Here is an 11,877-nt window from a genome sequence, read left to right as displayed (position 1 = left end):
AAAACCTGGGTAACCCCTGAATTTAGAAACCAAATGGCTAACACTGATGTCTTGCAAGCCTGGGTGATTGCTTGTTGCAAGAGGTAGACAGACAGTAGATGTTAGAGAGAAGGAATTACAAATAACCATCAGGCTTTGCTTCTGGCTGTCAGATAATCAAGTCCTGTAAGTTGTGAGGTGGGGCCTCCATGGACTTGTTTTTCCAACACATCCCACAGATCCTCGATCTAATTGAGATCTGGGGAAGGGCGCATTATCCTGCTGAACAAGGCCACTGCCATCAGGGAATACCATTGCCATGAAGGGCTGCACCTGGTGTGCAGCAATGTTTAGGCAGGCGGCACGTGTCAAAGTAACATCCACATGAATGCCAAGAGCCAAAGTTTCTCAGCAGAACATTGCCCAGAGCGTCACACTGCCTCTGCTGGCTTGCCTTCTTCCCAAAGTGCATCCTGGTGCCATCTCTTCTCCAGGTAAATGACCCACATGCACGCAGCCATCCACGTGATGTAAAAGAAAGCATGATTCATCAGACCAGACTTCTTCCATTGCTCCATGGTCCAGTTATGACGCTCACGTGCCCATTGTAGGCCCAGGACAGGGGTCAACATGGGCACTCTGGTCTGTGGCTACGCGGCCCCATACACAGCAAGCTGTGATGCACTGTGTTCTGACACCTGTCTATCCTAGCCAACATTAACCTTTTTAGCAATTTGAGTTACAGGAGCTCTTCAGTGGGATCGGACCAGACGGGCTAGCCTTCGCTCCCCACATGCATCAATGAAACCTGGCGCCGGTTGTCCTTCCTTGGACCACTTTTGGTAGGTACTGACCACTCCATACCAATAACACCCCACAAGACCAGCTGTTTTGGAGATGCTCTGACCCAGTCGTCTAACCATCACAATTTGGCCCTTGTCAAAGTCACTCAGATCCTTTCGCTTGCCCATTTTTCCTGCTTCCAGCACATCAGCTTCCAAGAACTGACTGTTCACTTGCTGCCTAATATATCCCACCCCTTGACAGGTGCCACTGTAATGTGATAATTTTATTTACTTACCTGTCAGTGGTTTTAATGTTTTGGCTGATCGGTGTACGATCTTCACAATGCAGAACAGTAATTAGCTGCAGTTGCTGTATTGTGAAGTATCTTTCATTTGGAATGCTACTATTTAGCTCTACCTGCACATTAATGCTGTGGAAAGACTTCCTATTCACATAATCTTATTCATTTACTGTAGGAGCTTTGATCGGAATAGGCAGCACACTTTTATTGTGATTGAAGAAGAAGGGAGGGTGATGTTGGATTTTGGTTAAATAGTGTAGTGTGTGGGGTAAGATGTATTAGAGATGGTGCATGTGTATTTTTTGTTTGGTTTCTTTGATTTGGTGGGGGGTCTGTAGGCTGGAAGCCATGCCAAAGCCTACAGGTTACCTCACTATTTTCTGTCTTGTCTATCTGTGTTTTAATTTTTAAGTCTTATCCTCTTTGATTCTGTAGAGTTTGATGTGTTGAGATCTTTTATATCCCTATTGGTTTGAAATATGTACAAAGTACATATTTAAAAAAATATGGATATAAAAATATCCATACATATATAAAATATGTACAAAGTACATATTTTTTATATGTAGTGGTCTAAAGTACATATTTTATGTTCATAATTTATGTACAAAGTACATATTTTAGGGTTAGGGTACAAAAGTACAATTTCCGCCTAAACTACAGCTATGTTTACAGGACTATATTTCAATATATTTTTTTTTTAGGTAAATTGCATTCTGACTCTGGTTTAAGATTTTCATTGGGAGTGACGAAGAAGGATAGGATTAGGAATGATTATATTAGAGGGACTGCTCAAGTTGGACGGTTTGGAGACAAAGCAAGAGAGGCAAGATTGAGATGGCTTGGACATGTGTGGAGGAGAGATGCTGGGTATATTGGGAGAAGGATGCTGAATATGGAACTGTCAGGGAAGAGGAAAAGAGGAAGGCCAAAGAGGAGGTTTATGGATGTGGTGAGGGAAGACATGCAGGTGGCTGGTGTGACAGAGGAAGGAAGGAAGAGATGGAAACGGATGATCTGCTGTGGCGACCCCTAACGGGGACAGGTGAAAGTAGTAGTAGTAGTAGTAGTAGTAGTAGTAGTAGTAGACGTTCTGACTCTTGGGTGATGTAGGGCAGACACCCGATTCATACCTCAGCAAATTTGATGAAGATAAGAGTGAGCATTCACACATGATGGGCTTTCTTGTCACCTTTCCCCAATTCGGACTGGCCTAATTTGGCTCTTTTTCGGGAATTGGGGTAGTTCTAAAGAATAGCCAAAAAAAAACAAAAACAAATGTTCCCTCAAAATAAAAATTTACAACAATCCATTTCATTAATGGGAGACCCTGAAGATAAAAAAAAATAATTGTTGTGTTTTGTTCTACCTCGGGTAGGGGTATCTCGAAAACTAAGGGCTTTTTTTGAGGACTTGCTGCTAGACTATTTGGGGTTAGTTGAAGTGTAGTGGGAAATGCCTGGGGATGTACTTGGAATGTTGCACTGGGCTCGTGCAGCTAGAGGACCAATCACAGGTTAGCTCGCGCTGTCACAGACGCAACTATATTAGACACCGCGGGAGAGACAAAGCGCCAGAACTGTTTAGTAACCATATCGTAGACTGTCACCTTAGCGTGGGATAGAGCAGGGAAACCTAGCGTATCCTGGGCTAGACAGTAGATACGGTGGCTAGCAGTGGTAGTGTTAGCAGCAGACTGCCTCGGTACCTGTAGCTAGCTGACTACCCCCGAGAGCTTCCCCAGAGAGACTGAGAGAGACATTCACCCGGTCACACCGGAGCCAGAGTACAGAGAGACTGAGAGAGACATTCACCCGGTCACACCGGAGCCAGAGTACAGAGAGAGAGAGAGACACGCACCCCGGAGAGCAGCCATCCATCTCCCGCCCCGCCTAGAGCTCAGCCGCCCTGTTCCATCACCAGCCCTGGTCCCGAGGTGAGCTTGCTAACCCATTAGCACACGGCTAACTAGCTAACTAGCAGGCTAGCCCTAGCATTGGCGCAGCTATCTAGCTAACGGTGGTGAAGCCCGGTTTGTCGCACCTAAAAGTCCCCGCCTCCATCCATAGTTATCCGGGCTATAGAAAAACCGCGACAAGTGGTGTCAGAAGTGGGATAAAAGGTTGGGATTCGCCATAATCTCAACACCGGAGGATCCTGCCCCGGTCACATGGCGGCATAATTCAGCCTGCACACTGTGAGCTAACCCAGCTAGCAAGAAGCCATTTTGTACTTCTTCGTGAAGTAGAACCCCAACGAAAAAAGTGAATAGGAAACTTCTTTATGAAGTGGAACCCAAACGTAAATCAGTGGAAAAATAAAAATGTCACAGGACAAAGAAAATGTAAAAGAACAGTCTGAGTTGAGTCTGGATGGTGCTGGTGTGGGGACAGAAGACCCCGGAGAGCACGCCTGGATGAAGCTCCTCCTGGCGCAGATGGAAACCATGAACCAGACCCAGGTTCAGATGCAACGCCAGATGGAAAACATGGAACGCCAGACCCAGGTTAAGATGCAACGCCAGATAGAGATGCAGATGGAGGCCCTCACAGCGCGTATCGATGGACTAGCGGAAGCGGTGGCTAAGCGATCTCGTCCCCCCACACCTCCCATTCAGCGCACCGATTGGGCCCGTCATCGTTCAGATATCCAAGGTGAGCCTCCCGGTTTGTCGCCCATCGCTCAAGTAGTGAAGCAAGGGGTTTCTCCTAGTAGCCCTCAAAGCGATAGTGGTGTAGGGTCGGCAGGGGCTGTGCTCGGAGAACGAACTAGCAGAACGGTGCAAGACATGAGCCTACTCTCGCAGTTCACCCCGGCCCGGGAGAACCCAGGGGCCAGACAGCGAGACGGCGCTGATCACCTGTTGCCAGCAGCTATGGCCGCAGTGGCTAACTTGAGCGACCGGCGCAATGAGGAGACGCCAGCCAGGCCGAGCAGCAAAGCGGCCCCAGCAGCCCTGCGCTATACAGGAAATGGACCCAGTGAGCCCGCACCACTTACCAGCACTCCGATCGGTCATGGTGGAAAAAATGGAGCGACTGCAGTACCACCCCCCGACGGGATGCAGGGTGGCCAAATGTCCCTGGACAGCAGGGGCGGCCGAAACCTGCTGGATGACAGCGTTGGAGGGCAGGCAGGTTCCTCTAGAGGTCAACAGAGCCAGACAGGAGACCTTCAAAGTCGGAGCGGCAACCGAAGCTCACAAGGTCCCGACCGAGGACACGAAAATGACATCAAGCTCCTCGCCACTTTTGATGGTAAGGGTGACTGGGATAGTTTCGTTGGACCATTCGAACGGATGGCGAGAAAGAGGGGCTGGACCGACGAGACCTGTTTGGACGCCTTGTATCTCCGACTGAGGGACAACGCCATGTCTTTTGTCATCGCGCAGCCGGCTCCGATAAAAGATGACTACCACGCGCTCATCACCCAGTTACGCCGCCGCTACGGTAAAGAGCTGCCTGAGGGAACTGCGCGCCGTAAACTCAGCAAGGTTAAGCAGGCCAGAGAGATGACCCTCTATGAGTTTGGCGAGGAAGTGAGGAGACTTGTCACACTGGCATACCCGCAGGTTGGTGTTACACTGCAGGAGGCCTACGCTGCAGAAGCCTTTCTGCGCGGGCTGAAGAACCAAAACATCGCGTATGAAGTCCTGGGGGCAGAACCCAAAACACTAGCTGAAGCAATCAGGAAGGCTGAGGCACGCGAGTATGACTTTAAAGCGACGCTGGGGCGAGAGGTTGAAGGAAAAGGGAGAATCCAGCGAGTAGCATGGGAAGACGAGCGGCGTCGCGATAGCTCTCCAAGTCCTCCGCCGGTAGGAGACAGCATGAGCACCCCCAAGCTCAAGACCCTGGCCAGTGGCATCGACAACATTAACAAGGTGAAGTTGCACAGGCACATCAGCCCAGACCACCTACTCCAAGTGTGTTCTAGAGTATGTCCACTGCTGGAGAAAGAGGTTCCTGCCAGCGTGCCTGGTCTCCACAGCATCCTGGGAGCCGGCAGGCAGAACCTCCTGCGTACCAACAAGAGCTGCAAGCATGTTGTGTGGAAGGGCTCAGCGCTGGCTGCTCTGCACTGTGGACGACCCCCAGAGCCTCCTATTATCTATGGGAGTCCACCCAATATCGTGGAGACGAGCAATGGGCGTCGGCTCAATGGCTCCTACCGTCTACGCCAGCTACTGCCTACAGCTGTCTACCAGCACATGAAGATGCACAAGAGGATTCTGGGACATCTCTCCTCTGTCTACTGTGTCACCTTCGACTGCACCGGGCGACGCATTTTCACGGGCTCAGATGACTGCCTGGTGAAGATCTGGGGCACAGATGACAGGCGCCATGCTCTGTTGTCTGCTCCAGCACCAGCCATAGGGCCGCAGGAAACACCTGAAGGAGGTCCTCCCGCTGCTGACATGGAGGAGCCGGGGGCGCAGAGAACAGAGGAGTACGAAGGAGTGACAGAGCAGGAGGAGATCGATGAAGACCTTGATCTCCGGCTGGAGGACCTGTTCCACGCAAACGACGATGGAGGACCCAGCACACCAGGCTCCCCGGCTCGGTTCCAGCCGCTCCAACACACTGCTGCCAGCTACTCTTCAGGCGAGTCGACAATCACCCAACGTCGTGGGACAGCAGCCTGTGCTCCGGGTGGGCAGTCCAACGCCCCTGACCCAGAAGGAGACGAAGCCGACGCCGCTGAGTCCCATCTCCCGTACACCACCAGACGGGGCTGGCCAGTCCGGAGGCCCGCCTTGCTCCTAGACTAACTTTGACGGACGTGACTAGTTGACTTGGGGGTTACTAGGCTAGTCACAAGAGTCCAGTATGGATAGCGACCACCCACATTTGTTTGACGCCCTTTGTTCCGGGCCTAGTTCATTTCGCGGGTGTTCTGTCCCGTTTATCGTGTTAGATTAATCAGACTGATCTTTGTAGTCTGTTGTTCATTTATGTTGAAGGGACTCAACAGTGCTGGAGGGGGGCAGTGTAGTGGGAAATGCCTGGGGATGTACTTGGAATGTTGCACTGGGCTCGTGCAGCTAGAGGACCAATCACAGGTTAGCTCGCGCTGTCACAGACGCAACTATATTAGACACCGCGGGAGAGACAAAGCGCCAGAACTGTTTAGTAACCATATCGTAGACTGTCACCTTAGCGTGGGATAGAGCAGGGAAACCTAGCGTATCCTGGGCTAGACAGTAGATACGGTGGCTAGCAGTGGTAGTGTTAGCAGCAGACTGCCTCGGTACCTGTAGCTAGCTGACTACCCCCGAGAGCTTCCCCAGAGAGACTGAGAGAGACATTCACCCGGTCACACCGGAGCCAGAGTACAGAGAGACTGAGAGAGACATTCACCCGGTCACACCGGAGCCAGAGTACAGAGAGAGAGAGAGACACGCACCCCGGAGAGCAGCCATCCATCTCCCGCCCCGCCTAGAGCTCAGCCGCCCTGTTCCATCACCAGCCCTGGTCCCAAGGTGAGCTTGCTAACCCATTAGCACACGGCTAACTAGCTAACTAGCAGGCTAGCCCTAGCATTGGCGCAGCTATCTAGCTAACGGTGGTGAAGCCCGGTTTGTCGCACCTAAAAGTCCCCGCCTCCATCCATAGTTATCCGGGCTATAGAAAAACCGCGACAGAAGGAAACCCGCCAGCGAGCAGGTTAGCTTCAGCTTCACGGAGTATATTGCCATAGTAACCGAGTTATGAACTGGCTTTGTGAAACCAAAAACGTTATGCTTCCTTCAACTCTGAGTCAACTAACTCTTGAGTTTTCACTAAACCTGGTTTCTGAAACTGAGCTATACGCCGTGTTGTCTTAGGCGGACGTGGAGAGAAGAAAAAAAACTAGGAAAACCGAGAAGCATCTGTCTGCGGACTGCAAGACCGGGGCGGAGCGTGTACGAGCGTAACTGGACTCCCGTCACTTGCCCTAACGTTAACCTGGGGGGGGGTGTTCTTGTACGCTACGTCCCTCTCTTGCAGAAATCAAAGCTCATTTCGATCGAGCTTCGATTTAGAATTGAAATCGTGACACCACACCCCTACCAGCTACTGATCTAGTCATGAGAAGCAGGCGCTGGTAACTGAGAGGCCGGTCTGCTTGGGCTAGCCGTTAGCCTAGCCTGCCCCGCCTCCGCGTCCCGTCAGAGGCGCAGCTCCAGGCAGCGCCGTGGTCGCTGGGCCTATCAGATGCAGTAGACCAGGCTCCCTCAGCCGATCCAGCACCAGCTCTCCAGCCAGACACCCTCGACACACCTCCCCCGCACTCCACAAGATGATGCAGACGCAGACAAAAACACTGTACAGTCGACGCTAGACGAGGCCACCGCCAGACCGCTTTGGTGTTTCCTCTCGGCAGGGCCGTGGGCTAGCAGTTAGCTTAGCCTGCCCCACAGCAGACCAAGCTCTCAGCCGATCCAATGCCAGCTCTCCCAGCCAACCGAAATCGCCGATCAGAATAAAATATGAGAGGAGGAGGTGCTAGTGCAGCGACCAGGACACATACCCACATCCGACTTCCCACCCGCAGACACGGTCAATCGTGTCTGTAAGGACGCCCGACCAAGCCGGAGGTAACACGGGGATTCGATCCCCGTGTTGGTAGGGCACGGAATAGACCACTATGCTGCCCGGATGCCCCAGCAACCATCCTTCTTTGTATTCTTTCCATGTGTTGCTTTACGGAACACATCAACTTTCATGTGGGAAGATGGTGGCGCTGACTCGTGTTTGAGGCAGCCTCGCTCAGTGACGATTCTGCAGTGTCCTTGTCCATGTCTATGTCTGCATCTAAGTTTATATCATTGTGTTAAGTGTTTATTATGAGAGGCTGTATAGGCCATATTCCATACTTTACCTTTCACATACACTACTGAAAATGCTCTCACATACTACTGAAATTCCTTACATTCAACTATTGCGTTTCAGTAGTATGTGAGAGGATTTTCAGTAGAGGATGTGAAAGGATTTTACAGACACGATTGACCGTGTCTGCGGGTGGGAAGTCGGATGTGGGTATGTGTCCTGGTCGCTGCACTAGCACCTCCTCCGGTCAGTCAGGGTGCCTGTTCAAGGGTGAGGGGGAACTGGGGGAAATAGCGTGATCTTCTTACGCTCCCTGGTGAAACTCCTCACTGTCAGGTGAAAAGAAGGGGCTGGTGACTCCACATGTTTCGGAGGAGACGTGGTGGTCTGTAGCCCTCCCCGGATTGGCAGAGGGGGTGGAGCAGCGACTGGGACGGCTCGGAAGAGTGGGGTAATTGACCAAGTACAATAGGGGAGAAAAGGGGGGAGGGGGGAATCCACAAAAAAAGAGGGGGGAATCCACAAAAAAAGTGGCTGCCATTTTTATGTTAAAAAAACAACTACATTTGACAATTTTAAAGTACCTTTTATCAAACATGTTGCTCCTTCTGCCAGTTGTCTTAAAGTTTGGGATTTCTGAATTTAAGTTCTGAAAACACAGAACATTTACTGAGCTGTCAGCTGTGTTATGATACAGTACAGTAACAAGATTACCAGGAGGATATGGGGTCGAGGATGTCAGAAGTCCTCATTTACCAGTATAAGGCACAATTTTTCAGAATGTACAAAATGCAAACCCACACACAGAACATCGCCTATTTATCGTTGTCTATGATCATCATGCTGACGAAGTCTTTATAGTAGACAACTTTCTTCTCAGGGTCTACGGCTGCTGACAGCATCTCCTCCATCTCTTCGTGAGTGAAAGGTTCACCTGGGAATAGATCAGATACTTTTTAAACTTTATGTTCATATAAAATCAAGAGCCAAAATCGATAATTATGATGCAAGAATAAGTTGTGCAAACATACTCATACACAGCCAAAAATGTACACAAGTGTGGGCACATGCGTGTTTGAGTGTGTGTGTTAGCACTTAATTTTTTACATATTTGTTTGTTTGATTGCAACTTTGTTTGCTTGTTTTCATTTGCTTACCTCCTTGTGTCATGTACTCAGTCAGCTCCTCAGGCTCCAAGAATCCTTTCTTCTTTTGATCCAGTACCTGGGGAAAAAATTGTAGTTGTTTGACTGCCTTTAAGTTTTACCGCAGTAGCATCACAGTTGTGGTAATATTGTCTGCTCACAATCTGCTTTTCTAATGAGGCCCCTGCCCGAACCTGGCAAAATCTCCCTTCCCCAAAAGATATACATTGAAAATGTGGCGTAAGCTCTGGTGAGATACAATTAACCACTAGTGCAGTAGCTACAACTTTTTCATGTTGGTCAGAAAATAATTAGAGAAGCAATTCTTGCTATTTTACAGTCTAATTGTCTAATTATCACTGAATAAGGCAAGCATGTTACATGGAAATAGCAATGCTTTTGCCCTCTATACAGTTTTAGGGGCTTTGTAGCTGATGGACCACAGTCATGCAGAAATATTGTAATAATGTCGACATGTTGACCAGTGAGCAGGCAGTCTCACCTCAAAGGCCTGGAGAAGCAAGTCCTCAGGGATGGGCTTGAATCTGAACACACACACACACATCATCATCATCATCATCATCGCTATGGAAAACTGTAATTACTTGATGTAACTTCGCCGTGATGAGACAGCAAACATTCTTTTTTTTCCTTTTCTTTTTTCTTCTTCTCCCCAATTGTATCCGGCCAATTACCCCACCCTTCCGAGCCTTCCCGTTCGCTGCTCCACCCCCTCTGCCGAGCCGGGGAGGGCTGCAGACAACCACATGCCTCCTCCGATACATGTGGAGTCGCCAGCCGCTTCTTTTCAGCTGACAGTGAGGAGTTTCGCCTGGGGGAAGTAGCGCGTCGGAGGATCACGCCATTCCCTCCAGCGCCCCCCCTCCCAAAAGCCCCCCCCCCCGACAGACCAGAGGAGGCGCTAATGCAGCAACCAGGACACATACCCACATCCGGCTTCCCACCCGCAGACACGACCAATTCTGTCTGTAGGGACGCCCGACCAAGCCGGAGGTAACACGGGGATTCGAACCGGCGATCCCCGTGATAGTAGGCAACGGAATAGACCGCTACGCTACCCGGACGCCCGAGACATCAGACATTTCTGTTGGAAAGATGCCATCTGTTGAAAACATGCCATCTGTTGGAAACTTTCAAGTCTCAGCTCTTGTCTATAGAGGAATTATTTGTTATCAAACACTGGGGATGCGCGCGCAGCTCGGCTGCAGGAAGAACGTTACCGACCGTTGATTACCGCCTCGGCTTGGTATGAAGACGGCTAGCGAACTTCCGATACGTTCCAACGGTTTGATTTTAGTTTTAAAATGTTTTCCGCCTACTACAACAGCTTGTCACCCAGTGATGAGACCAGTTATGCTACGAAATTAACCTTGGTGAATAGGATACGTCTTGGAGACCCGTATGCTTTAGGCGCAGGTCAGTGGATTAACGACGAGACAAAATGGCCCAGTCTTCAGTGGCCAAATATTTATGAATACCTCAAGTCTTTATTCCCGGGAGAACTTGAAAGCGTACACGTCTCTGGATGCATACAACTGTGTTACTAGCGGTCATGTCCAGGACATACTATCTCATGATTACAAAGTTGAAAACTTTGTAGTTCTGAGAACTGAGGTGCTGCCTAGCCAAAGACAGGGCAAGCATACGGAGATGTACAAGGTCTGGGTTATTGTGAACAAGAGAAAAAACTGTATTCTGACCGCGAACTGCACCTGTATGGCTGGGTATGTAACTTAAGTTAATTTACTAAATACTCTTAGCTTTCCATTACTATTTAACCTCTTCAGTCACTGTCATTAATGTAGTAAACAAAATTTCACTGCTCATTTGCTGCAATTATATCGCTGTGCCTGCAGGCATATCTAGCTTGAACACCATTTAAACCAATGTGTGTAATACATTAGATTGCTAGGAATTAATCTCTATACTATTTTCTTGCAGCTTCGGGTCATGCTGCAGGCATGATGCTGCACTTATGCTCAAAGTTGAGCTGTGGGTCAGATATGGAAAGGCCGAGAAGTCTTGTACCTCAGGGACAAACAAGTGGCTCCTCACATCCAAAAGAGAGGTGAAGCCAGCCAGCCTGAGTGAACTCTGCATCAGAAAGCCAAAGAGGACAGACACCCAACTGCAACCAGCCAGAAAGGCCAATATCAAAGGTATATTTTATATTATATTAAAAAATGAATTTGCTTCATGTAAAGATATCACTATCACACACATTGCACCCAGGGGTGTAGTGGAGGGTAACCCCAGCTAAATTTACTTTACCCACCGTCTTTAAATGAGGCTGAGTGTTTACTCGCTTATTTTCGGATCAACTGTGTTAATAAATGAGGGGAACAAGGTGGGTAAACTCTGCACTTGACAGTTTACCCACCTCTGTATTTACCACTACACCCCTGATAGTGTCACATTATTTCCCACACAATTATATTCATGCGTTATCTAACATCTATTGTATTATGTATTCAGAGCTGAGGGATGAAGACATAAAGAAACTGAAACTACTGGAACCTAAGGCAGCTGTGCTCACTAGCCTGGACTGCAGTGACACCGACACCAACACCAGATGGAATGGCAAACTGTACCTGCTGTGGGAGAGAAACTGTGGAGATTAAGTGCCCATACAAATACCGTGATGGTCTGACAGGAAGCAGTGAGGACACACAGTTTTGCTTAGACAAATCACTACACCTCAAGAGGAACCATGAATACTATCACCAAGTTCAGCTCCACATGTTTGTATGTGACATCTAATACTGCGACTTTGTGGTTTGGACAGAGCAGGATGTAATTATCACTCGCTTAGCCAGAGATGAAGAAATGCTGC

The sequence above is a fragment of the Lampris incognitus genome, chromosome 4 (genome assembly GCF_029633865.1).
Source record: "Lampris incognitus isolate fLamInc1 chromosome 4, fLamInc1.hap2, whole genome shotgun sequence".
Classification (NCBI taxonomy): Eukaryota; Metazoa; Chordata; class Actinopteri; order Lampriformes; family Lampridae; genus Lampris; species Lampris incognitus.
The sequence above is the reverse complement of the archived record's forward strand: the minus strand, read 5'-3'. Positions refer to the sequence as shown.